At 40.0% G+C, this 27896-nt stretch overlaps 1 long non-coding RNA gene across 1 annotated transcript; it reads right to left on the bottom strand.

The window, feature by feature from the left end:
• Positions 1-26436, bottom strand: LOC134425017 (uncharacterized). Its single transcript, XR_010029563.1, has 10 exons — positions 26410-26436; positions 20950-21026; positions 19365-19464; positions 15732-15853; positions 9948-10085; positions 9685-9814; positions 6447-6652; positions 2966-3070; positions 1675-1694; positions 1-200 (listed from the first exon to the last, which is right to left on the bottom strand). It is a non-coding gene; the product is annotated as an uncharacterized LOC134425017 (long non-coding RNA).
• Between the last annotated feature and the right edge of the window lie 1460 nt (positions 26437-27896).

Here is a 27896-nt window from a genome sequence, read left to right as displayed (position 1 = left end):
ATAAATTATAATTAAGCTGACTTGCCTCAATGTGTCATTCAGCAATTGTATGCACAGATCTCTGATGCTGCCAAATTTCTTGTGCTCTCATTTGTTCTTTTCCCATTTTTCCCTCTCACTTTTAACCCCAACCTTCTGGTTGCAGGGTGAGGAGGAGGCATATGGCATTTGCTGTTTGTCAATCAACTCTCACTGCAGAACTAGAAATATAAAAAGCAAAAAGCAACAAGTGTTTCATCCTGGAACATGAAAATGTGTCTCCCCAAGAGGGGATCAAAACAGATATTTTAACTCCTTAACTTAAAGGAGCTCTGTTAAAATGATATCATTTCTCCCATGGATGTATCAAAACTATGTTGTGTCTATATGGACTTTGCTAAATATTGTAGCTGTAACAAAATGTTATATTGATTATAGGAGGACTTTAAGTTATTTATCTTTTCTTCTTGACCCCAAATCTTCTCTGACTTATATAACTTATCTAACTCTACTGACACTACTGCAGAAGACTGAACTATTTCTATTAATCTTGCAGAGCAGGAGTTTGCTTTTGGGACCATTCATAACTCTTATTGTCAGTTTTCTTTTTTTTGGGAACCAGCCTATTTCCGGAGAGCTCTGGAAACAGGAAACAGAACATTGTATCATGTCCAAACACTGCATTTTGTAGGGAAATAAAGACTCATGGAATCACTACTCATAAATTAAAAAAGATTACTTTTGAGAGAAGTTCTTATGTAGCAGTATGCCCTGAGACTTATTAGAAACCTTCTTGGTACTGTTTTTATGGCAGGTCCAAATAACAATATGATCAAATTTTAGACATCTAAAAAAAAAAAATCTCTTTAATTTCACTGCTCAGGTTTGGTTTATTTCTAATAAACATCTAGTTATATAGATAGCACTGCAGAAATCAATACTCTTCATAATTCTATAAATAAATAATAAAGAGTATTTTCTGTTAGTTAAGAGGGATGAGCAATGTTTTCAAGGCATTTAGTTTGCTGTGGGGAAAGTATCCTAGCAAAACTAATCCCTGATTTATAAATTCAATTTTCAGATTTGTGCTGAACAAGTTTGTGATAATGCTGCGAGTAAATCTCACCCTTTCCTGACTCCTACCAGGTGGTAAATTTCCAGAAAAACATTTTTTATTTCAGAGAAGAGTGTCTGTGTTGCAACCACTTACTGTACAGCCACTACAATCAAAGTACTTACAAGTACTCACCCAGCTCAAAAACTTACAAGTGCAAGGCCAGTTTAACTGCATGATAAACTGATTTTCTGTCACTGTGTGCACTTTTCCTGGTAATTTAACCCTGCTAAGGAAGTTGCATCAGCCAGGGAATGTCCTGACCTGTGGAGATGAGCACACACAAACCATCAGCCCCTCTTGCTCTCACCTGAGTGTGTGCAGAATATTCTGATTCCACTGCTCAGATTTGCTCTGGATTTCTTAGAACTGTGCTAATCCCAGCTTGAAGCCCAGGACACAGCAGCCTCTGAGCTGAGGCCAAATGCATTTCTAATGATTAGCAGATAAATTAGGGAAATACTGAGCCTATTAAAATGAACATACTCAGGAATGTAATTGGATAGTGAATTAAATCATTCCTTTCACACTGATTAAACCAATAAAACAGGATGATGCTTCATGCCCTGAAAGTGTATTACCTGGCATTTCATCATACAACCTGTCAGAAAAAAGAGAAGAAAGAGTCACCAAGCTTTAGCAACAACATTTAGAATATTATGGCTATTTAAAAAACAGTCTGTGTTCCCACTGTAAATACCTCAAAGTAAATTTTTACATTATCCAACATGTAAATATTTACAATGGAAAGAAACTTAATTTTTCTTCATTCTCAATCATGACAAAACACATTTGCCTCATTTTCCTCCTCAGCTGAACCAAATCTTTTTGATAGTCGTATAATGTGACGACAAAAATCTACTTTGGGAAAAGATTTAGGTAAACAACTAAAGAGGATTACTTTTTCAGCAAATACACTAGAGGTTTCCAATACTTTTTGTTTTCACTTGCAGTCACTCCAGACAGGCTAAACTCCCAAGCAGTAGGAAGCAAATAGCTCGTGAAGCACAGAAAAACAGTGGTTCTGTGCTGGAGAGGGGGAAAATAAACAATTTTTCAATAAACTTTCTGTTCAGTATATTACTACATTGAGCCACTGTCAGTTTTATTCCAAGGTGTGTATCTGAACAAAATAAATGCCAGAGAGGCTGTTCTCATTCAGAAAATACAAGTTAATATCCAATTTCAATTAACTGTGAAGTAGGAATCTCAGGAATTACAGTAGGTGTGATAATCTCATGTGGAGTTAAAATACTCCCAGCAGTCACACCCCGAATGTGTTTGGGTTTTGTTTGTTTAAATTACCATGTAATACCTTAATGCTTTAGGACGACTGTCTCTGTTCTAGAGGGTGAATGTGGGACTGATGAGCTCTAACCACGGCAGCTGCATTTGGTTTGAGTCCTGTGAGGAGTAAAGCAAATCTCAAATATCTGCCCTGCATCCTCTGCTCTCTGCAGAGCTGCCAGCCCTGAGTGGAGAACTGAAGCAGCTTTTATAGGATGTGTCTTTTCTCAGACCCCAGGAGCCCTGAAGTGCTTGAGCTGATGCTCCACAGGCCTGCCCAAGCCCTGGAAAGCATCCAGCAGTCCCAGTGGAGAGATCAGGAGAGATTAATTTCATCTGCTGCTGGAGTCAAGTGTGCTGCTGCAGGGTAAAGCAGCGCTTTGTGACCTCACCCTGGTAAGATTAGACTGCTCCTGGTCCTAGAGTTATTTCAGCACAGAGAAAGGCTCCATTGCTGGTTTCAGAGCAGGCTGGCTGCTCTTGGCCTTCCTTTGGGTTTGTGCTATCAATTTGTCAGCACTGAGGGCTCCTGGCAGAGCTGGCAGTGCCACCACCCCACAGTGCCACACATGGATGGGGACTCACCCAGGGAACGTGCTGGAAACTGGAAACCCATCTTGGCCTGATCAAGGAACCATCCTGGATGAGAAGGGAATTCACTGAAGGAATTACCCAAATGAGACTGGCAGGCTGTAAGCAGTGTAATGTGTTGGTTATTTCCAGCATCTAGGGGATATATTATCCCTCAGATAAAAGCTAAACCCAGAAGAGGGGAAAGTTATTTTGTAAAATCACCACAAACCAGAAAGAGTCACTGTATCTTCAAAAGCAAAGCTATTTTCAGGCCAACAAAGAGAAATATTTTGAATTCTCAGCTATAAATATTCAAAACATTCCACAAATCACTTTGAGAACCCCTTAGACATGGCCTAAAGCCCAGACCTTACAGCTTTTCTTGTTTCTGTGACATTGGCATCAGGTATTTTTCTGCAATTTTCCATAGAAACCTTTGCCTTGTTCTCCACAACCTGTGTAAGGTTACTGAGAAACAATGCCACAACAGGTTTCCCTGCAGCTTTGCTCCATTTTTACAGGTTATTGTTCATGGTTTGAATGTACTGAAATAGACTTAAAAGGCAATTATTTCTTTTAATGTCCTACAAGTTCTGTACCAAAGCTGTGATTCCATGACAGACATTTCTGCTCATCCCAGTGCCAGTTGTAGTTTACTTGCAGAGGACAGAGTGTGTCCATCTGAATTCCTGCTGCTAGTTACTTAAGAATGTAAAGCAACTAAATTAAACAAGTATCCTTATAATCAAACCCACAATAATCTCTACAATTCGCTCTTTTTATCCTTTTTCTCTTTTCATAATAGAACAGCAAAAGACACAATTTCTCAGACAGTAAGAAGAATCAAGAACAGAAAAGAAGATCAAATATCTTTGTTTTACCAATAATTTTTAGGCTCAGAGACCAGCAAGTCTGTGGAAAAGTCAATACACAGACTTGTGGGCACCATTATATAATTTCCTGTTGCTTTTCCAAGAATCCCATGATCATTTAATGTGGCACTTGCAGGAAATATATAAAAAGGAGTATTGAAGACAGAGCTGCAGCAGTGTGATGACATCAATACAGATGCAAATATACACCATCCAGAGATTATTCCAAGAATGTTATTAAAAATAATCAGCTCTGTGAATTCTGGGAGCCCAGGATGGCTGTGCCAGAGCACCTCTTTGGAAGGCCATTGCCAGCAGAGCACAGAAGGCACAATCCAATAAATGAGGCCATTCTTTTGAAGAAATGCTAAGTTTGATCCATCACCAATACCTGAGGAAGCACCCAAATCTAGGAGTGCAAAGCAATTCTGAAATCAGTAATAAACCACCTGAGGTTCCCAGAGGCCTGGGGAGACACCATTAGTTCAGATGCAGCCAGCACAAATTATTCACATAACATTCAATTTTCCTTTGTGCCAATGATTCTGTGGAGTCACAGCCCAGAGGCCTGACACCTTCAGAGTTTTATTTGCATTTGAGCATTGGGGAATGGCACCTGCAGCTCACCCCAGCCCTAGGAAAGGGGGTCCAGGAGCCCTTTGTACCAGCCTGCCACTGCAGAAACACCCAGGACAGCAAAGCAAGAGGGAGGACCAATATTTGCTGCAGTACAGAGCAGGGTGGAAAATCCAGGCTGTTTTCATCAGGGTTTAATCTACCCCTCTGCTAGCCCAGCTCAAAATGTGTTAGTGTCAGCTGCCACTCTGAGATTTATTAGAAAGGAGTTTTAATGGCTCCTTCAAACAGTGTCCTTTGTTTGGAAGAGGAAAGTACTGATTGCTGATATTATGCCCAAATACACTTAAGACTCTAAAACAGGCTATGGGCAGTAGATTTATTAGAATCAAGTATTAGCAACTTATTTTCAGTCTATGTCAAGCACTCAGTGGAGGGGAAGAGATCCCCCACCAAGTATTCAATTAGTAACCATGATCTCACAATGTATTCCTTCTGCTGGGACACTCATAAATACTGAGCTCTGAAAACTGGCTAAAAACACTGCTACCAAGTGTGAAATGGGGCAGTGGGAGAGAGTAAGGAATAATAACAATAAAAAGAAGGACTTCTGAAAGTTATAAACCAATAAAAAAAGAGTCTGAGCATTACGAGGTAGAAAGCAGGAGGTGCCCACATAGGAAAGGCCTCAGGCTTTAGAGAAATGCCCACGTAGGAAGGGCCTCAGGCTTTTTTCATGGCATGTATCCCAAAGAACTTGGAAATCCATAGGTTTTCTTTAGTGTGCTGTAACTACCTACTAAAATATCATAGGATGGATCAGGTGCTGCAGTTCCCACCTTAGTGATTCTCAGAGGAAGGTGAGAAATTTGTCAAGGACAATTAAAGGACAAAGAGAATGGTATCAAAACCTCTGCATAGGAGGAAGAATAGCCCTTTCAGAATTTTACAATCCACCTGTAAATATATTCTAAACTCTTGCTAGCTCCCCTGACAGCCAGAGGTGTCTGCAGGGTGCACATGTCCAATAATCCCCCTGGGCCCTGAGCTCAGCTGCTTTCCAAGAGCCTCATTGTGCAAGAGCAAATTTGCACTGACATCAAACGGCCCTGGCATCTCCCCGGCTCTCCCTGCAGTGCCACAGGGTGTATAATCTCAGTTGGAGTAAATAATGTTGTTCCTCTGACACCTGATGACTTTCACCTGATAACTGGAGAGGGCTCTGGCCACCAGGACAGGAAATGGATTTTCCCTTTGTCTCTGTCCGTGTTACACCCAATTTGGTTTTTTCTGTCAAAGGCAGGCAGGGACTCAAGATGGCAATAGAGAGCTGGAAAACTCATATTCCAGCAAAGAGCTATAAATATCCCTTTTGTTGCTTAATGTGTTGTTAAACCACTTGCTAGAGAGGCCTTTAGTGTTAATCTGCCCATCAGTCTCTCAAAAATTCCCATCTAAAATTATCAACAAGTAGTTTGGTCAGTAGAGAATGTTTATTTGCAGTTGCACAACTCTCAGTTTGCAGAATATTATCTGCTTAAAACATAAGCAAACAGCCACAGTCTAGGAAAGCCAGGACTGTGAAAATTAATTCATAACCTTATTTTGCAGCAAATTTAGTGTTAGAAGATTTAGCAACATTTAGCATACTTTGGATATATCATATGCCTTGTGGGCAAATATTGTAATTTTTTTTTCAATGGCTATCAGTAAAACATATGATTTTAGAAAGGAAGTGTGTGTTTTTGCAAAGAAGAGGTTTCTAGTTCCCTGTGTGTGGAACCTCCCTACAATAGAACCTGGATGCAGAATTTCTGGCTTGGCTTTGGGGCTGCTGTGCAGAACTGCAGTGTGCTCCCTGCCAGCTGCTGCCTTCCATCCCAGAGGTGGCAGCCTGGAAATGATGAATGAACTAATTCATACAGCCTGCAGCTGAGTGTCAGAGATATACCTAATACACATTGCACATGCCTGCGTGTAAGGACACAAACTAAATTTGGGCTACTTGCACTGAAAAGCCAAGGAATTGTACAACTACCACTTACCAGTATTTCCCATGTTAAATTCATCCAAAAAAAGGTAACATTTTCTACAAGATTATCCTTAATCAGTCTTTGTTCCTTGAAGATCTTGTAGCAGTTTACCTCTTTCAGCCTGAGTGGCTCTGAGTGCTGTGTCAGGGGCTGGGCCAGAGCTGATAAGGGTTTATCCCTTCACTTCTGTGGACTTCACATCAGGCCTATTGCCCCTGCTGGGAGACAAAAAAAAAAATGCTGTTTTTTAAAATAGAAAAGGCTAATTTATGCCTAAGCTGCTGTTTCTGATCAGAGTAAATGTTGAAAGCTTTAAAGCTGATTACAAATTAAAATATCTGTGTCCCCAAATGCTCGCCTAACTTCAAACAATTGGCTGCAGAGGGGGAGCCACAGGGACAGGTGTGTTGAGGACTGACACCTATTTCAAGATCAGAAGAGGGCACTAGGGCTTAAGTTATATTCAGCATAATCCCAGACAAAGAGAGAGGGGGGGAAAAAAACAGTGAAAAGTGTCAGAAATTTTCTTTTGTTATTCTACTGCTTCTCTCTCATGGAGTGAGAAAGCAGGCGGGGCTGGAGGCCCACGGGACCGGGATCTGTGGCAGCTCCAGCACAGCCCAAGGGGCGACTTCGGTCACAAACATTTACAGCAGAGCTGCCAAACTGTGGGACATCACTCCCCAGCCCACCCCACCCTGCTCGGGTCAATCTCTGCCTGTTGTTCCTCTGCTGGGCTCTGTGCAGGCAGCACAGGCAAAGCCACCAGGGTGGAGCTGCCCACAGGGACAAAGAGCTGCCCATCCACCCTGCTGGGCACCAGGGAGGGACAGGAGATGCCCCTCATACAGCAAATTTTACACTGCAGCTTAACGGTGACAAAAAAGCCTCACATCCCCCAACAAAAACCCCTTTGTGTCTTGTTCTCCTCAGAGCCATGAAACAGAATAATTGCATTATCATTGTTACTGGCTGTTAAAGATGGTGTGGTGTTTGAAGCAGCACAAAATGAATTTTCATTACACCAGACCTTGCATGTCCTGTGCTAAGGGGGGACATTCAGTGGTGGTGTGGAACCACACAACACTATGCAGTTTATATCAGCCAGCTCAGCTGTTTTATCCATCCTGCTGCCATTGCAGGGAGGATTGTCTGGACAAAGAGAACCCAAGGTTTCTCTGAAACACTTTCTGTGTGAATATTTTCCTCCCCTTTGGCTCTAAAGAGGATTTAGGAAGAGCTGCACCACACACACTGCATCACACCACTGGACATGTGAATATCCACTATTTATCAATAAATCCATATAAACCTGAGTTGCATGACATACAGACAGCTGTACTAGTTGAAGCAAAATTACCCTTTGTTATAAAAGATAAACACATAAGACTGTAATAGGACTGTAATCAACACTTTCCAGGTGTCCTCTCCCAAGTCCCAGCCATTTCTGGCTCAGGGACTTTAAGTCAGATGGTGTCTTTTTTAGATATCCCTTGGTAGATTTCGGTATGAATTTCCTCCAGCTTCCTTTAGAGAATGTAAGAAAGATCCAGGAGGAAATACAGTGAATTAGTTTTCCTGGCATTGGCTTCTGTTGTCATCAAGAAGAGCAGCCCCAGATTCATCCTTACCCCACACAGAAGTCAGCCCATGCAAGGCTGCTGAGGAAGAGCTGTTGGCCACCATTGACTTAGACAAGACAAAGACAAGAGTTTTGTGTCCCTTCCTTACTGCTGAACATAAAACTGATCTCAACATCCCTCCTGAAAGTCCATATCCACCTAAACCACCCCCATGGGAGCATTTGGCTTTAAGCTTCCAGGACTTGGAGAAATCAGGGGCCAGAAAGACCTTTCAGAGAAGAAAAAAAAAAAGAACCTTCAATCAACAATCACTGTTTGAAAATTCATTTCCCTCTTATATTAAAATGGAAAAGTCAAGTACAGCATCAGTGTTGGGATTGCAGAATTTGTAAAAGCAGGAGGAGAGATGGATGTTTAGCAGCTTTCAGAGCACAGACAGCTGTCCTAAAACCACTGTAGGGCCACTGCATTTGATCCTTCCTACTGGTCTTAACTGCAGCATGTATTGAAATACTGAAGGATTCATTTACCAGGAAATGTGCATCTTTAAAACTTTCTGTCAATTCTGTAAAAGAATTATTGGATTCTATGCACTAAAATGCCTGAATAATGTACATGATTTTTCAATATGGCTTGAATTATTGTTAGCTTGCAATATATGCACATGTAAACAATGAAAACAAAATATTTAAGAGGCATCTCACAGTGAGCAACAAATTATGCATCATGTATTTATTATCTAGTGTATATTCCTCTGTAGGCTGGAGGGAAAAAACCTTGGCTCATGCCTAGAAAAAAAAGATATTCTGAACCCACTGAGAATAATTCAAATTGCATTTTATAAGAAGAAATTATGGGTACAAGAGACCATCTGTCTTTGGTTTTTTAAATGGTGCCTTTCAAAATGTAAGATCCCTAGCCTGAGTCTATTTTCTATTTAAAAAATAATTATTGTGTTTTACTAAAAATTGAGTGAGGAAAAGCTGAACTCCTCATGCTTCTTCTAAGATAGACAGGAACAGAAGGGGACTGGCACGTTTGTGTTTAAATCAGGAGCAACTTCATCAAAGAAATTAATTTGGGTAGAAAGCAGGAAAAAAAATTAAAAATCAGAGAACAAAACATTTGGGTTTCTGAAGCAGCCTATGTTACAGCACCTCCCCACAGACTGACCCTGACAAAGTTTATCCGTGTGGTTTCCAATGTGTTTGAGGGTAGCAGGTCTCTGTAACTAAAGTCAAATCTTCTAAGGTGGCTTGATATTGCTCTAGCCTCTCCCTTTGACCAAGACTTCTTAATCTTATTCTGCAGCTTTGAGATCACCTTGCCATCTCAGACAAGTATCCCTCCTGTTCCAGAGAGAAGGTGCTGACACTTCTCTTCCCAAACCTTGGAAAAAGATAAATGTCTATAGCACAAATACCAGCATGTGAGGAATCCTCATGGACCTGAGAGGAAAGGGATGGAAAGTCTGAATTACAGGGAGGAAAAGCTGCTGTACCTGCTGTGCAATCTGCTTTCCCAAGAGACCTAGGCAGCCTCTGCTCTTCACCTGGTGTAAACGTGTGTGGATGCTGAATATCAATTACAGATCAACAACAGAACATGCAGAATTTCTAAAAGATAAATTTGGTTCACATGGAAGACCTTGTTAGAACTTTTCTTACCTCCTGGTGACTGAATTGTGACACCACTGAGGTTTCCTTGACACTATCCAAGATTGGCTATCACTTCTCTCCAAAACAATTTCCTTTTGGCCGTCTTTGCTTTTCAAACTCAAACAGTTGAGAGAAGAACCTAAAAATTCAGATTATCAAAGAAACACAAGCACTGCTGCCTTTCATCTAGTCCATCCCATACTTACAGCACACTAAGGAACAAAATAAGAGCCCATATCCAGCCAGATTCTCGTTGATGTCAGTGCTCTCACCTCAGAATCAGTCAGGTCACACGAGCACATCACTGAAATAAATTGTGTTCCTGGAGAATTGGCTCTTCCCATGCAGAGTCACAGTCACGACAGCAGAATCTGATGGCAGGGATTAAAGGTGGGATCTCCCACAGAGATCTAAAAAGGCAGCAACACCCACCAGAAATTTACTACAGTTATGATTCAGGATCTTGCCACCAACGTCTTGGAATGTCTGGTTATTTTAGCAGAGACATTCCAGGGGGCATACACTGTCAGAAATATCCAAAGGATTTACACTAGCCAAGAAAAGGAAGAAAATACTTAATGAGGGTGTATTCCTGACTGCAGTCAAAACTACAGTTGTGTAATTCTTAAAATTTTGAAATTCATCTCTCCACTCCACCAGTATAAAGCTGGACAGGAGAGGATTCTTGATGGTACTTTAGGAGAAATGGAAGTTGAACTTGAAATGAAGCAGCTAATTTATGGCTAATGGCTGCTAATGATGGCAGCAAAATTTTGTGTTTATTGCAAACATTTAAAACTTCGAGGGCAGACATTTACAAAGGTGAGAGTCAATAGTGCCTTCATAAAGCTGGAAAGTAAAAAGACATAAATGAGTATTAATGTTATGTTTAAAAGGGAAAAAACCAAAGTTATACTAACGCAGATGTAGAATAAGAAACACAGCAAATGAAAAAAAAATTAGGATAAAAAGTGTGGCAGTTTAGTGGGATTGATTTGCTCTTTCAAAGTCAATAATAAAAAATCTCTGCTTTGAAAAGGAAGGACAGGTTCACTGAAAGGCAAATGCTTGTTACTTTTATTTTAAAAAGCATAAAAAATAATGAGGAAAAGTTGAAAGCTAGGGATGTACTTTGGGGGAATATGTCTTTCCCTAGACGTTAAATGGGAACAAAAACCACATGCTTTCAAATTAAGACTTTTAGAGACATGAGACACATATTATATATCTCTTGGAAAAGGGACAGTGATTTTATAGATGTTGTTTAAATTTAGATCTTTGGTATTTTCAAGTATTGAATATGCCATCAGGAAAGGTTAGGAGCAATGTGCCAGCTTCACTAATATCATCCATTTCTATCTGATCAAGCCAGTAACAGATTGGACACAGATTGATCGGGATAAATTTGTGTGGAGTTCAGCTCTCCCTGGAAGAAAGCACTACGTGAAGCTAAACATGGTTTCATGGGAAAAAAATCATGAAAACAAAACAGGAAAGCAGAAAAATGCCTTGGGACAGTCAGAATTTGTAAATGAAGTGATAGAAATGGTGAAGGAATTGCCCTGACACCTAGCACTGAACCTTTTGGGCACACTGCTCCCACTTCTGGACTGATTGCTGCAGGACAGCTGGACATGGACCCATCATTATCGCCCAGGAAATCCTCCCAGCCCTCAATAATGTCAGCAGAGGAGACATGAGGACATGACATGCTCCTTCTGGTATGAGTCCCCTCTCAGAGCACAGTGGGGATTTGGACTGAGGGTTTAATTTAGTGCCAGCTTGCACACAGCTCTCCCTAATAACCATCCAAGTGACCAGAGCATGCCAGGACGGTGCCTCTTTAATTATAAAAGATGCTTTTCCAAAGACAAAAGAACTACCACTACCCACCCATTCCAAAATCAAAACCAGACCAGAATCTTGGAGAATTTACAAAAAAAATAAAACCATAACTCATGTTTAACAGATCAGTGCTCTATCTCTTCAAGCTTTGTGCAGCAGCACGTCATTCACTTCACCTTAATTTCACTATTATATTATAGTTTGCACCACTGTAATTGTCTCTCTGAGAACAGATCCCAAAAAGATTCAGAAAGGCATCTCTCTACCCAGTGTACTGACTGTGCTTATTGATATGAGTGCTAGAATAATTTACATGAGAGCTATCAAGATATTCTACAGCCAATTTGTAATCTTCTGTTTTCATGGTAGAGAGAGCAAACATTTTCATGAAAGAAGGCCAGCTTATTTCAATGTATGGATTTTTAACTTTGGGGGATGACAACTTTCCTTCTTGAAATGAAGAAAAATGCAGACTTCAAAAAAAAAAAAAAAAAAAAAAAAAAGAACAGAAAACCCCTCACAGCTTCTGTTTTTCTGTGGAAGAAATTGAGAAATGCACATTACACTGCAGCCCTGTTCCTCACACACAGCATACACAAACCAGCATTCGAGGTGATGGAATGGAAGAGTGCACAGGCTCACTCAATATGCTCCTTTCCTTTAACCACAGAATTTACTGCTTGTAGCAACAGCTAAGAGGAGAATTTGAATTGTGTTTTTTACTGAAATGCACCACTAACCAGCAACTCTGCCATAAGAAACACTGATTACATAAAGCCATAAAGCATTGCAGCATAACAATATACACAATTAAGAAATTAAAAAGTAGTTAGGAAATCTCCCCAAGACCTTGGTGGAATTAAGATAAACTTTTACAAATTGAGGAGCCAGCACTGAGACTGCAACAGTTTTCAGAGGGAGGTCAGTGTGTAGGGCTGGGTTTTGTAAGGCAATGCTCATCCATAACTCAGGAAATGTTTTTGGTGAGCCTCATGGGGCAGAGACAGCTCCTTCCACCCTCAGGCCACAGCTCTCAAGTTTCACACACTAGTCACAATAACCATAAAGGACACTGTTTAAAAAATAAACTAAAAAAAAGAGGAAGCAGCAGCTCTATTTTCCCACCTCGTATACTCCTGCAGCAACTCCCACAGTTCTGAAGGCATGGAAGAAATGGTAATTTCCTACAGGAGAAACCTTATGTGCTAAAATAGCGTAACACAGATAATAACAACTTACTCCTTAACCAAACATTAACATTTCCCTGTAGCCCCATGGGAGTCTGACAACACCAGGCCAAGTTCCACATCAGAACTTGGATAAAATCACCATGTGTTTGGTCCCTAGAAGGAAAAGTCGCCTTTTGAGAAAGGTAAAAGCTCTTGCTTTACTGTGGTGGGTCTTTTTGATGCTGGTGAACAGAACATGACAAATACTCCAGCAAGGCAAATCTGCTGAAGGTGCAAAGCACAGCCAGACTAAACTGGAATTATCTGCGTGGCACTGGGGCTGATGTTTGTAACCAGATACCGTGGAAACACAAGTGAACTTGACCTTGCCCTTATCTTTGGACTTGCAAAATGATCTCTGCTGGAAACTTCCTCACATTTCCTTTCATGTGCCAGATCAAGCCTGAGACCAATCAGATAAAGCAGCGTGCCCTGAAGGCTCCACTGCAGCTGTCCAGGCAGTTAACCTTAGCCATGGAAGAAAGAAAATAATCGAACAATCTGTTTTCTTTGCAGCCCTACAACTGCTGCATCGCATGATGTGACACTAATTTCCCTACAGTGTGTGCTTTGAAGCTGACAAGTGTTAGGCTGTGATTAAAAATTCCAAATAGATGTAAGTACCTGCCACTCAGATGGGTCCCTCAGCTGCACTGGTGGCCACAGGAACAACCAGGAACCCACCAGCCCATTTATGTAGGAGGAAAGTGCTGCAGAGACTTAATTAGAGGGTGCATCACTTAACTTGCTCAGCAGATACAGTCTTGACTCACAATCAGCCTAAATGAAAAGCTATTATATTACCTTTAGGATCAAGGATTATAAGGTAGAAAAATAAAACCAAACAAAACCAAACCAAACCAACCTCCCTAAAATCACCATAAGAAATTTTGCACACCTGCTCCCAGAACTCACAGGTCTATTGTGATCAGTTTTATTACCTGCTTCAGGAAAATAGCTGTTTTATCAGCTAGTTTTCATTTCCCCATGAAAAACCTCTACCAAAACACACTAATTATAATAAACAAACAAGAAGTGTAATTGGATAACTTCAGTACCTGCAGGGGAATTGTGCCTTTTGAAGTAACCTCATGTCAGACAAAAATGACAGCTCCTTCTAGACACTATTTCTTTCATAACTGTGCTACAGCTAATTGTAAATGCTTTGAATATGCACTTACAATTAAACAAATATCTTGTGTCTTGTTAGCAGGACACAAGATTGAGCTATTTTAGCTTCTTTGATGAATCACTCATTCCAAAACCTTTTTAGAGTAATGAATGCTTTTTAAGTAAAATACAGCTGAACTGTAGAGGTTATTAAAGTGTATTAAACAGACGTTCTAAACATTAAATTCTGAGTGAACAAATTAAGTAGGAGCACTACAGATGATTTAAATCAAGAACCAAAAGCTAGAAAGTGAATAGAAAAAATTAAAAACATTTTCAATAGTAGTTACAGCAAATATTCAAACCAGTTGTTTAGTCTAAGATGAAATCCTTATTTGGGACATATTGGACCAAAAATGCCTTTTGATGTTCATGTGCTGGCTTTCTTTCATGGAGGAGCAGGAGGAATGTGGGAGAGGAGCAATGGCATTTTCCTTTCAAACACTCACTTGTGTGAGTAATTTTACCACATGAAGACTCCTGTTGGGTTTACCAGGACTATTTGTGTAAGGAGGTCCTCATGGGCATGATTATTCACAGGTTCCAGGCTATTAGAGGCTATTAACTCTGCTCCATGGTAATAACATTATTTACATGTTTATTCTCAATGAACAGGCCCAGTCATTAAGAGGAAGTAAGGAAAATATTTCACTGGACAATGTATTTCCCAAAAGTACAGTTATTTAAATTATAGGTTGGCCAAGCTGCTATCAAGCAAGGAGTTGAAAAAAAGCAAATCAGTTTGAAAGTCACTTCCTTTTTTTTCAAACTTTTTTTTTCCCCCTGAAAATTGACCCAAAAGGAAGAAGGGAAAAAGTCCCTGGCACAGTAATCATCTATAAATTGTGAACGCCCTTTTGATTATGCTGCAGAAGCTTCAAATGCAAACCAGTTCCTTTTCCCTTTCCCCCACTGAAAATATTGTAAAACATTTCCCTTGTTTTGACTTTAAAAACTCCACATGGATTTTGATGAAAACAGGAACTAAATAGTATAGCATTTTACCCTTAAAATTTGTAGGAAAAAAAACCCCGGTGCTTTCCACTGTCATAGCTATTTTCTTTTGTCATTATAAATACCCAGAGTAACGTGGGCACAGTTTCTCTGCAGAGGATCTCTGGGTAGTGTGTGCTGGTGAATTCCAAGGTGCTTCTACAGCAGTGCAGGGAAAAAAAACCTCCTTGTAATCACACAGATCTCAGGGCCCTCCAGGATGAGAGATTTTCCCTTCTCCACACCTTTCTCATTAAATTAGAAGTCAATGTTGGCATTGGATGCCTCCTTGGATTCCAGCATCCCTGTGCAATCACTGCAGCTGTTTCCAAACAGGAGAAGGGATGACCTGGCATTGCAACAGAGACGACTCAGAGTTATCCTATTTCCATATCCACCTCCTGTAACTTCTCTTGCCTTTGCCCATCTTGTTTTTTGCACTCAAAGTGATAGCTGTCCCACCCAAGAGCAGTGGGCTCCAACATGCAGGGTTATACCCATTAAAGACCACGCATGGCAAGAGATTAATTTCTTGTTAGAAACATGACACTGATACAAGGGCATTATAATCACTGAAAGATTTAAGGGGACATGATTATAGTAATTTATCTCCTGATGTGATTACAGTAATTTGTATCTATTAAAATTAACACACATTTTAAATCTCTTGCCATGTTAACTTTTTTAAGGAAATGATATGCTTCAATTTCATTATATGAAATTCACCCCAATCATGCTACTTATTACTTTTCAATTTTGTTGCACAGCTATAACACAACCACAAAACAAAGAGTACCAGATACAGAAGGATTAAGTTACCTCAATGATCAGAATGATCAGAATGAAATTGTGGGTATTTCTGGCAGTTTTAGTGAAGATTTTTTTTCTTTTGAAGGCTCTTCTGCACAAGTGATGTAACTGTTCTCTTCCCTTGACATCACCTGTCATAAACATTGCACCAAAGAGAGAAATCAATATACCTTCAGTCCATAGCAGCATTTCCCCAGCCAGATTTTGCTTGTATGCCATTCAGATACATCCACATTTCCAAACTGCAGGGGAGAGGGGATTTCTGATTAATTAAAGCAATTAAAATGAATGCCCATGGTGGAATCTTTCTAGGATAATAATAGATAAGCAATAACTAGATAAGCAATACTCACACTTTGTGCGTTCAGAGGAATTTCAAACCAAGAATCACCCCAACATCAGGTAGCAGATGTGCTGTTGCTGTTCTGCAGCTGAGAAAGGCAAGTGGCAGCAACAGGGGCATTTGGAAAGAGGATGAAATAGTGACAAGGACAAAATAAGAGTAAGCACAGCTTTTCACACACTAAAATGAAGCTCTCAGGAGGCTTCTTTTCATTCTTGTCTGTCCTGTCTCCCAGTGACACGAAGGGTCTCCAAGCTGCCATTTAACTATGCTAAAAATAAGGGGAAAGAGTATTGACGAACTCTTCAGTCCACTAATTTTTACCCACTAGCTGGGGTTCAACTGTTAATGCTGTCCAAGCACTTTCTCCTGGGTTTGAATTCTGATTCCTACCCCTGGAGAAAGATGTGTAAGCAGTGGCAAGCACTTGGGTTAGATGATGAAGGTAAGGAAGGAAAATAACTAACAAACCCCAGAAGCAAGCAAGATGGAAAGGTCACAGACCAAACAGTGCCAAAGTAAAGTGAATTTGGCAGAGGAAAAAAGAGAGGGGAATAAAATAGCATGAAATTCAAATTATCCCATGTTAGCACAACCTAGAGCACTCCCTTCCTGCCCAAGTCTCACAATCAAACACTATTGATCTTCCCTAACTTCTAGCAGATTTCAGGCAGAGGAAAATCAGGTTCCAAGAAAACAAATCAAGTGCCAGAACTGTGATACCTATTTCTGCCTCCTTTCCCTCTTAGGTCTTCCTGGGCAGGCCTGAATTCCACCAATTTCCCACTAATCATCATTTCAATGTTCTACATTTACAGCAGCAAGCCAGAGCTAGCTGCGCTTTCCCTTCTATCCTAAACTGGCATAGTTTCAAAAGGTTGTGCCATAATTTCACAAAGCAGGCTGGGGACACGCTAAATTTGCATCTACTGTTGGCAGCAGTTTATACCAAAGAGGCAGTGTGTCAGGATGCTAAAACAGTTTTTAAAAATCCAGGAGAATGTTGTGTACAGCACGCCTTCCAGTAGCTGGCTTCAAGCAGCCCATGTGCAGCACTGTCACACTGCTGTCTCATAAGAGCCAAACAACTGAGCTTGGTTATGGGCTGGCGTAACATCAACAGTGTCTGTATTTTTAATTTATATCTAAATCAAAAAGAGTATTTGATTCCAGGTAAAGCATTTAAATAAATGTACGTAACTGTTAAAACACATTACGCAAATTATGTGAGGACATGCAAGAAGGAAAGGTCAAGGATTAGTCTATATTAAAATTCATGACAAATTGGCTGTTGTTTTAATTTAAAAAAACACAGGTTTTCATTTGTTAATTTGATAAAATACATGTTTAAGAAACTTCACTCCTACCAGATATTGGTTTTTATGGCTCAGTTTGTACAGTTCACACAAAAGACATACGGTTTATATAATTATTTTTTGGACACTTTCAAGGATTTCCTAAAATGCATCAACAAATTGTTAAAAAATCAGGTTAGCCCCTTTAGAAAAAAGAGCAGATAGCCCAATATTGACGAATTCCCAGGTGTTGGTTCAACACCCGACACCTCCAGCATTCTTTGAAAACAATATCCATGTTATTTCCATGTTCCCAGCTGCCCAGCTTCCCCTAATTCATCTTAGAATTTTGTGCTACTCTGTTTACCCTATGTGTGAAGGTAATAATTTCTCCAAAGAAGAAAACTTGATTTCTTATGATGTATAAAATAACAAGAAGAAAGTGGACCTAAACTAATAGCAGAGGATTTAATCACAGTAAATCAAGCGAATATTATGGAACACATTTTACAAACAGGTAAGCTGAACTGAATTGAGCAAGGTCATGGAATGAAGTAACAGCACACTTGGAAATCAAAGCAAGAAATGCTATTTCATTATTTATTTGGATTCAGGCCACTGGATATAAGCAGCACACAGAGACACTCCCCACTTCACGCAGGTATTTCTGACAGAGGCAGGGGCTTGTTGCTGTCCTGACTTCTTGTGTTGGCAGCTGACATTAAGCAAAGTCACCCCCATTGCTGGAAATAGCACACAACAGAAAAAGGGCCATAAAAACTATAGATTAGCCCTGCTCCAACCTTCTGAAAGAAAAATGTTGCACTACCTTCGAGATTTAGATGAAAGAACATGTCTGTATGGTGAGAACTAACCCACTAAAGAAGCTGCTTTGACTGGGTTCTATTTTGCCAGCTGTTCAGCCATTGAAGGGCTGTACTGCAGTGTGTCACAGAATTTTAGTTGTCAAATAAACAAGCACAAGAAGCCTGCAATACTGGCATAAATATTTTCTTCTCTTTTACTCTTTTAAACACCTGACCGCTGCTATTTCTTGAAATAGCAACATACAGCATCAGACAAGAAATTACCTCAAAGAAGAGCAGTATTAGCTTTGCAGTGCTATGTCTATAGAGGTGAAATTCAGACATTTTCTCTGGTAATTTGCATGTGTCTGTATCATCACCAGTGATGCTACTTACATTGTGACTAAACCAGTGATATATTTGTCAGTGTTGTGTTAAAATTATCTTTTATTAAAATAGTACCAGCCATTCATTCAGGAATTTTTTAAAATGTTCTGTTTTGTTTTTAAGGAGCCTATGGACATTTATATAATATATAAAAAATTAATTAATAAAGAAACAGCTTGGACATTTATATAAAGAATTTCACTTCCAAGTGAGGCTGACCAATATTTTTCCCTGTCACTGCAAATGAGAAATAGGAGCTCAAATCAGAACTCAGTCTCCAGAAAGATGAAATGACCAAGAACTAAAAGCCTGGAGATGAAAAGTAATTGGCACGACAACTTCTGGGATGTATATAAAATATACTGAAAGGGTAAAATAGCATAGGAATTTCTGGTTGCTGTGATAACAAACAACGATAATGATATAATTTTCACCTCCAGAAGTGTTTGGACAATGCACCCAGGCACATGGTGTGGTCCTGTGCAGGGCCAGGGCTGGATGAGCCTTGTGGGTCCCTCCCAGCTTAGTCAATCCTCTGATTCTGTGATAAATGAGAAAACCTTGATTTATCAGTATTTGATCAGTAAATATAAAGGGGCTTCAGGAAGTTGTTTTGTTTTGTTTTTTTTTTTGTTTTTTTTTTTTAAATAAGAATTGTCAAAGGGGAAAAGAAAAATTCACCTCAAGGTACTTCTGAATTAGGCAAGTCCAACAAAGTTGGCAACTACCCCTTCTCCTCTACTTGCTGCTAGGAGTTGCTCCAGACATTTGCCATTCTGTAAAGGCCCCCTTTCAATAGATCAGTGCTCACCCACTTCCATGTTCTCTTCCAGGTCCTCTTCCTCTTTCCACATGATACTTTCATTTTCATTTTATATAATTACAGTGCAATCCTTTGATTTCCACTGCTCCTAAAAAAAGACAATAAAAACAATACAGCAAGGTAATGAAACAAACTTAGCTAAAAAAAAACCAAAAAATGTAGATATTCACAAGTTTAACAATATTATTTCCTCCTTGGCAATGATTCTCCTCCACCTTTTTAATAAAAAGCAGAAGTGTTATAGAATATATATGGGGAAAAAATCATCAGTGCCAGATGAAAAGGGTTCCAGGTAAGCAGCACTCCCAGTTTAGCAAATTGTAAAGGCTCAGAGTTGTTTGAAGCTGAGACCCCACAGACAACAAGCTGCCTTCAATGCCAGCATTAGCCCATCTCCTCCTGCCCTGGCTGCCCTTTCTGGGGCTATTTCTCTAAATATAACAAGGTATTACATTGCCAAGATCACCAGTCAGAGCACTTCAGGTCCTGACATCTACTAGGAGAACCATTTGGGCACAAACTTTCATCATTTTAGATGTTTTGACCATGAAGTCATGGGCAGCATCACCCTGGGAGTCCTATTTATAGCTCTTGTGCTTCTCTGTAAGGTCTTGAATTAAAGGTAAAAGATTACTTCACTTCTTTTATACACAGTAGCAAACTTGTTGAAATAAAGTCAGTTCAGTTGAATTTTTAGAGCAAAAGGAAATCAGGCATTCATAGTGCTGCCTTTTAACAGTGAAAGGAGCTTTTATTCTTTTTATAAATAACATATTTTATATGAGGTTTATAAATACACTTGGCAAAGAAGTTTAATCCAAATGTTAGCAATTTCATATCTTTCATTTAAAGGATATTGACCCAGTTGATTTGTAATTAATTGCAGGCTTTTTCCCCATTAGCTTATCGATCGAGGAGCCTGCAGTGCATTCCTGACTGCATTATAAATTACAGCTGTGCTTCCAGGGTACATTTGGTTGCAGTTAATTCCCATTGTCTACATTTTTCACATTGTAAGTTACCTGCTCTACATCTTGCCAAATCATATCCCTTACAGTAGAGAACTACAGGTCCTTTGTTTTTGTAGGTCTGCTTCTATTAGCAATAAATCCCATTTTCTGCTTATTCAGATTTAAGAATGCAACAGTGAAAACCAAAAATGCCTTCATTCTCATGCTCTCAAAAAAAGGCCTCAGCCAAAGCTCAGGAAACCTTGTGGAGGTTTTCCATTGATTTCAGAGAGCTTTGAATGAGTCTGATTCAAACCCAGCTGAGTAGGTTGTTGCAAAAGTAGGCTTGAAGACCATACTTTAAAAAAAGCCCCACACCTTCAAATCATTTAAAAAAAAATCCTTTACTGGAAGCTCAATAAACCTAACAACAGTATAAAAATTAAAACATAAGATAAAATAAAAGCAAAACATCTAGCAAAGGGGTAAATTCCAATTGTGTTCAAAAAGATGGAGGCATTAGAAAACAGTAAGTGCATTCATATAAGCTTGTTTCTCAGTAAAGTCAATTTCTCTTACTAAAAACCCCAACCAAACAAAACTTGTGCTTAAATAGCACTTACCTGAATTCACAGTAGTGGAGTTCAGTAATATGGATTGGAGTTCTCTTGTAATCCACAACCTGGACCATCTTTATTGTCTATGCAAAGAGAAATCAAACCAAAAAGACAAAACCAGTAAGAAATTAAATAAAACAAAAAGCAATTTAATCTAGATTATGTCTAAATTGTGGCAGGAGAGAACAGTATCACACCCTAAATTTTAAGGACCAAGCCAAGAGCAGCTCACATTGCAAAAATTAGAGCCATTTCTTTTTCTGTTCATGGAGGTGCAGCTCTGCATGGTGGTTGTAGGCACAGATGTGTGTCCTGAGCAGCACCTCTGTCAGGCTCATCCTCAGCAGCCCTTAATTCCATTTTAGTCATTTAGAAATAAGCTGCTTTCCCCAAAATGCATCTTCTTGGCACTGCAAACTCAACATCCTGAAAATGAAAGGATTTCATTTAAGTACCTAAATTACTGACATGTTCAAGTCATTACCAAGAGGGAACATCTTTTGGAACACTGGAATTATGGTCCATCCTGGCAAACACTGTAGCACTGCATTTCCACCCAAAATGGGAAGGCTTCTGAGGCCAGTCACATTTTAGAGATCCATCTTCTCTCTCTTGATCTTCACAGCAGGATTTCCACTAAAAACCCAACAACGGGGGGGAAACTGATGTCTTGCTTTCATAGAAAGGTTTTCCAACAAATGAGATAGAATTAAACTAGAGAGGATAAACCCATTCCAACTGGAAAAAGCCTGCCTCAGAGATGGTTTCTGTGCCAGCACAGGCTAAACTAGTTCCTAAAACAGAGCACAGTTCAACACCAGAGAGTTGTTCTACATTTCTTTCAGAGTCTTTGCCAACAGAGCAGTATCAATTTAAGGGCTCAGCTGCTTTGCATCCCAGGCAGCACAGCCACATCCATGAGCACTGTTCAGCCTGGGCACTACTGCATGAGCAGGGACAGGGTCCCCCATGTGCAAAATTCCTTTTGAACTCACAAAGTTGCCCTTGCACCACGAGCACAGCCAGGCCCATTCACTGCTCACTCCTGCCAGGCAAACGCATGCAGCACAAGCAGAAAAATTCAATCTGCTCACACAAATCTGCCTGACAGGGATCAAACTCCCCATCAAACCTGGCTTGACACAGTCCTGCCAGCAAACATCTGTAGCAGAGACATGGCCTAAAAGTCACTGCTTTAAAGGGAAAGGCCACCAGCTGAGCCTTGCTTTCCCTTTGATCTTTTTGAATGTTATATCAAAGCAATCCAAAGGGCCTCTGCTGAAGGGGTTGTTGCTGCACTGAAAAGGCAAAAACAGAAACACAAGGGGAGGTGAGGGATGAAATACACACACACAGAGCGCCCTAAGCCCCCCAGAAATAAAGGGGGTTCTGGCAGTATTAACTTTATTGTGGGTGCCTGTCACTGGCTATCTAAAGACCAACCATGCTGCTTGTACAAGACCCAAAATGTCTGAATGCATCTGGCCAGGGATTACACGTCCATATGTGCAACCAAAGCATTAATTAAATAACTTATTTTTATTCTGCCACTCATCAAATTTCTTTCAGAATGGTATCAGTTAAACTGTTTGCACAGATGGCAGCTTCCAACAGCAGAGGCTGAATACCACACACTGCAGACACACAGTGTAAAACTACCATGACACTGCATTATTTCAATCTATGCACCTAGCTGCTTCAAGCCCTTGAAAAATGTTCCTGTTTAAACCATAATTTATGAATGGTCTCAGAGTAATCTGTGGCTGCAGCCAGCACAAAGTCATTGATCAGGCTGGATCCATTCACCCTTTTTGGACAGAGGCTAACAGGCTGTGTGATGGGCTGCTGTGCAGGTTCCCTGCTCCCAAGTGGAAATTCCACCTGCCTTTCCAATGCACCAGCTGACACACAAAGGCATGCTGAGATGTGTTCTCACACAGCCTAAAGCAACCTGAAATAAGGATTTTGGATATCTCTCAATGCACACTCATTATCACAAAGCAATTTCTGTTTACCTCGAGACCCTTGTCCCTTTCTCCAAGGCAAGCCAGCCAGGCCCTGCAAGGAATGGTGACCTTGACACAATTAATTTGACAGAGCTCCCATGCCTGCTGTTACTCCCTGGAGGAAACAGATAACACTGACCAGAGATCCTCAGGGGATGGGCTGTGTCTTGTAGTGTCCTTGGAAAGCAAAACATTACCACTGCCAAAATAGTGAAAAAAGATCTTTTGGAAAATAAATTTTTGGAAAGTCAATGACCAGACCTACTGGGTGTTTTCCCTTCCACAACACAAAGAAGCACGAGACACTCCAACTATCTCCCAAAGAGGGTAGAAACTCATAATCCATTAAAGCAAATACTTAGAAAAACAGAAATCCCCAAAGGAGTTCTCTTGTACACATTTATTAGCAAAACTAATCTTGGCTTCTTAACTCCCTGATTATGCTTTCGAAGAATAAGGAAGAGGATTGTAGTTTTCTTGGCAGTCCCAATGAAAACTGCCAAGATGAAGAACAAGTAAGAAAGGTCATTTCAATAGCTGAGCAAATGGCAGAAGCAAACTAACAAAAAGTAATAGAGACATGATCTAAAATGAAATGTGCTGGACAGAATTAATTCCCCCCAGCAAACTAAAAAAGAAGGCTGGTCCATATTCAGCTTACAGATTTTTGCTTCTGTTACATCCCATGTTGCCTTCCATCTTTGCTCCTCAGCAGTCTAACATCGTCCCTGGCCCTGCTCTTGGCCACTCCCATGTAGCCATACCTGCGTCTGAAGCACAGATACATACTGATATCACACACAAACACCTCTCAAAAAACAGAACTGAAGGTCTCCTCTGCAGTGCCAGTCACTCACCTTGCTCTGCTCCATATCCTCCTGTTTGCCCCCAAAACCACTTTCTTCAAATTGACTTTGTGATGTGAACTCCTCATTAGAGAAACTAAACCAGGCTTATAGAGTCTTACACACCTGAGCTTTGATAAATTACTAGAGGCGAACTTGACACATACCTGAGAGTGAAATATCCTTAGATACCTCATAACTGGTTATTTTTGTAATGAACTTTTTTATTTACAGCATCCCTACAGAAATCCTTGATGTTACACTGCTGTGCACAAACAGTAAATATTTTTTTTCATTCACTGTTTTGGCACAGACAAGCTGAATGCAGTTAGCAGCATTAAGCCAGGCTTCTCAGCTGTGTAACAGGTATTAAGATGAAATCACAGCTGCATGGGTTCTGGTTTACAAACATCCTTCTCTGGGTGAGGGGAAGGACAAATTAAGCTTAGTCTCAACTGACATAAACTGCGAGGATTGCAAACATAGTATGTTAGGTCAAATATACAATTACTCACTAGAAAGTGCTTTTTGTGTGCTTGAAAATCAGTGTAATGGACTGTCTCAGTGGCAATGGCCTTATTTTGTGCATGCAGAGCATGACAAAGGATACAGGTAAACTGCCTGGTTTTGATGGAAGAGAGCCTCAAAAAAGGCTGGAGGTGCAGACAGTTTATAGATGGATTACAGCAACATAGCTTGTGCTGGTCAATCACAAAAGCATAAACTATATTAATTCACTTTAATGTAGTAACTGCACTATCCATCCTAAAATATTTATCAGCTGGTTTTCCCTCATCCACAAGAACAAACATTTAAGCAGATTGCTTAAATGGTTTAACTAAACTGATTTAATGCAATATTTTAGTGAAATTCAGGCTTCTGGACAAGATGCTTCTGCTTGCAACTGTGACCCAAAGGCAGCATAATTCAGCATTCCCATATAAAGTTAATTAATGTGCTTTCATTCCAATTTGTCATGTTATCAGAGACAGACAAATAAAACCATAGGGTGGAAAGAAAGAAAACACAAAAGAGGAGGAAAAAAGGAAACTTGTTCCAGTGAACAAAGCACGATTTATGTTTTGGTTTTTATTAACCAAGTATGATTAAGCTATGTCCAGTAGAGCTGGAAAGTCAATACCCAGCATTCCTATCAGCAGTGATACATGCCTCACTTCTCCAAAGGATGATTAAATGGGTGTAAGAATCCACTGGGATATTTTCAGTGTGACACTGCTGCCATGACTTTATCCAAAACACAGAGTATCAGCTCTCAGGAAACATGCCACTTCCTAACTCAAAGGCTTCAGAAAGACTCAGTGGCAGCCCAGATAGAGCAGGAATTTCAGTGATGGTTTGATCACATACCTTGCTCCATGGCGTTTTCCTTCCCTAGAATGCATCACACAGTGTCAAAGCTGCACAGGCTATAATGAAAGAGCAGGTTTGCAAACACAAATTGCTTTGGGCCTTCCCCTGCACCTCCCTGCACTGCTGACCAAGGACTTTTCAGTGAGAGGAAAACACAAGTGGCTGAATCGAGTCAGATCCTTCCCATTGCAGAGGAGGGGGAAAATAGTATTGCCAAGGCAGCTGAAACAGGGGGACTTCAGCTCATTATACTTGTATAATAATATTCTTAAATAATTCCCAGAGAAGTGGAAAATCAGGGAAAATTATGACAGACAAAGCCAGAAACCCAAGAGCCAGTTTAACCACATCTGACCTATCTGGCATGGGTTTTCGTGGTAATTGGTATCAATAAGTCACCCTAATGTCAGGAGTGTGTATTTTTTTCAGGAGTGGTCAGGATCTGATTTTTTGAATCAGATGATACTTCCATTAATAAAAGCTATAGTCCAAAAGATGATTAATTAATGTGACTAATATCAACAAGGTTGAGAGCCTATGTGTCAAAGACAAACCAATCATTCCTTCCTTTGCTCTTTAATGTATTTATGGTCTTGTGCAGAGGAGGAAAACAGTCAGTAAAGGAGAAAGCTATAAATAGTAATGGGCAAACAACTATAGCAATTTATTTTTTGCCATGGTGAAATAAGAGTTGAAGCAATTAATACTGGAATTAGCCCACATTAAAAAAAAAAAAAAAACCAAAAAAAACGAAACGAAACAAAAAATCCAAACAAACAAATAAAAAAAACCCCCACAACCAAAAAAAGGGGCTTCTCAATCCCTACTTTATCACGAACAAGCTGACCTTTGGGGAAAAATACCTGGGTCTTTTGGAACAGGAGCAGCCTGGATTTCTATCAAAGCACTGGCAGTGGTGTTTTTTTGTGGTAAACCATTGGGATTAAAAAACAAAGCAAAATTATATTCTCGTTTCTTACTGTCAGGCGTTTGCAGAACTCCTGCAAGAACACAAAACATGGTTGGTAGTGTAGCAGCAGCCCATTACGGGTGCAAGGCTCTTTTTCACAATCCCTGCTTCATCACTTTATACATCCCTAAAAACAAATTAACCAGAACAAAAATTTGGAAGCCTAGAGGACAAAACACCCAGCAAAACATTCAGACAGTTTAGTCAGGAATAGCTCAGGACATTTGAGTTAGAAGCATGTTGATAGGGTGGTGTCTGCAGCTGGAAACCTTACCCAAAACTCAGCACAGCGGTTCTTTGTGCACTGCCCAGGGCTAAAAATTCATAATAGCATCCACCTCCAGAGCAGAATTTTTCCACAAAGAGATCTGAAATTACTCCCCTAAAAGAGGCTCCAATCTGAGCCCTGACATGACAGAAACTCACCACTGCTGAGGACAATTTGTAGTTGGCAGGACAATGCCTTTACAAGGAGCTATTGAAATAGATGCTGCTGCACTGGGTTTTGCTATAAAAACAAGTGAACTTGATCACCAATTTAAAAGTGTATTCACAATTGCTATTTGATATTTACAGAGAACCTTTAACCAATTCAAAACAAATTAATCCTACACAGAACAAAGAGCTCCTATATCAGCTTCACAGAGGCATATGACATGTTCTCATCATGCACATGAACAAACAGGAAAGAACAGATTTATTGTGAACTGGGGTTTTTGCTATAAATTAAAAGGCTGTTCCCTTTTATATGTCATGTGTATTTAATTTCACTCCATAGGGTAATCCACTGAGAATTCAGAGTGTGCCAAGATCTACTTTCCCCATTCCTTTTATTTCCTTAGGCAAATATCTAGAATTAGAGACAGAGAAAAGATGAAAAAAAAAAAAAAAAAGAAAGGCCAAGGGAAATACAGAGGCCCAAGAAAGAAAGTAAGACCAGTCTAAACAAGGATTTTTCCTGGTCTCTGCAAGCAGCACTGATTATTTATAACAGGCAAAGGCATCTGTCTTTGATTATGATTTCATGTATACTGAGGATGGTGGAGAGCTTAGTGTGTGCCAGAGAAGACTGTCATCTGCAGTTTGAAATTCTAGTGAGAAAAATGAATCTCTCTCCCAGGGAGAGCCTTCTACCTTTGACTAACTGAAGGACAAATGGAAAGGGCTTTTGTGCCAGGAAAAACAAAACTGCAAGCTATTACAGAATGTAAGGAAATCAGATTCAATTTGCAAGCAAAGATAGAGTCAGAGCACACAAATTTTGCAGAAATATCCTTTGAAGTGTAACTGTTCAAAGGTGTTTCAACCGGTTTAAATTTAAAACTGAGGAATCCATATGATGGAAAAGATCAGCTTTCCTTTCTACAAACCTTTATTTGGTAGGCTACAAACAGCCTTTGGTTTTGTGTTATTTGAGAAGCATTGCACAGTGGCTTTAGGGAATAAAAGCAGTCCAAAAAGGCACTAGGTAAGTAAAGCACGAGGATACCGAGAGGACACACACAAATCTGAGAGAGGCACTCTACCATCTCTCTACTCAGGACAAGATACTCCAGTCTAACAATCTATTAAACTGGCATGTAAAACATTAAACCTGCTGTATGTTTGTACTATGGTCCCTTTCAATGAAAGCAGAAACAGCTGGACCTCTGCAGCCCAGCCAACACACAAGGGGAGGGATAAAAGCAGCCAGAAGCATCTTGCAAGCAGAGGCTTTTCTCTGAAAAAAGACAGGGAAATGGGGAGTCTTGCACTGCTGTC

Source organism: Melospiza melodia, chromosome 15 (assembly GCF_035770615.1).
Source record: "Melospiza melodia melodia isolate bMelMel2 chromosome 15, bMelMel2.pri, whole genome shotgun sequence".
Lineage (NCBI taxonomy): Eukaryota > Metazoa > Chordata > Aves > Passeriformes > Passerellidae > Melospiza > Melospiza melodia.
Note: the sequence above shows the minus strand (reverse complement) of the source record. Positions and strands in the feature narration are given on the sequence as shown.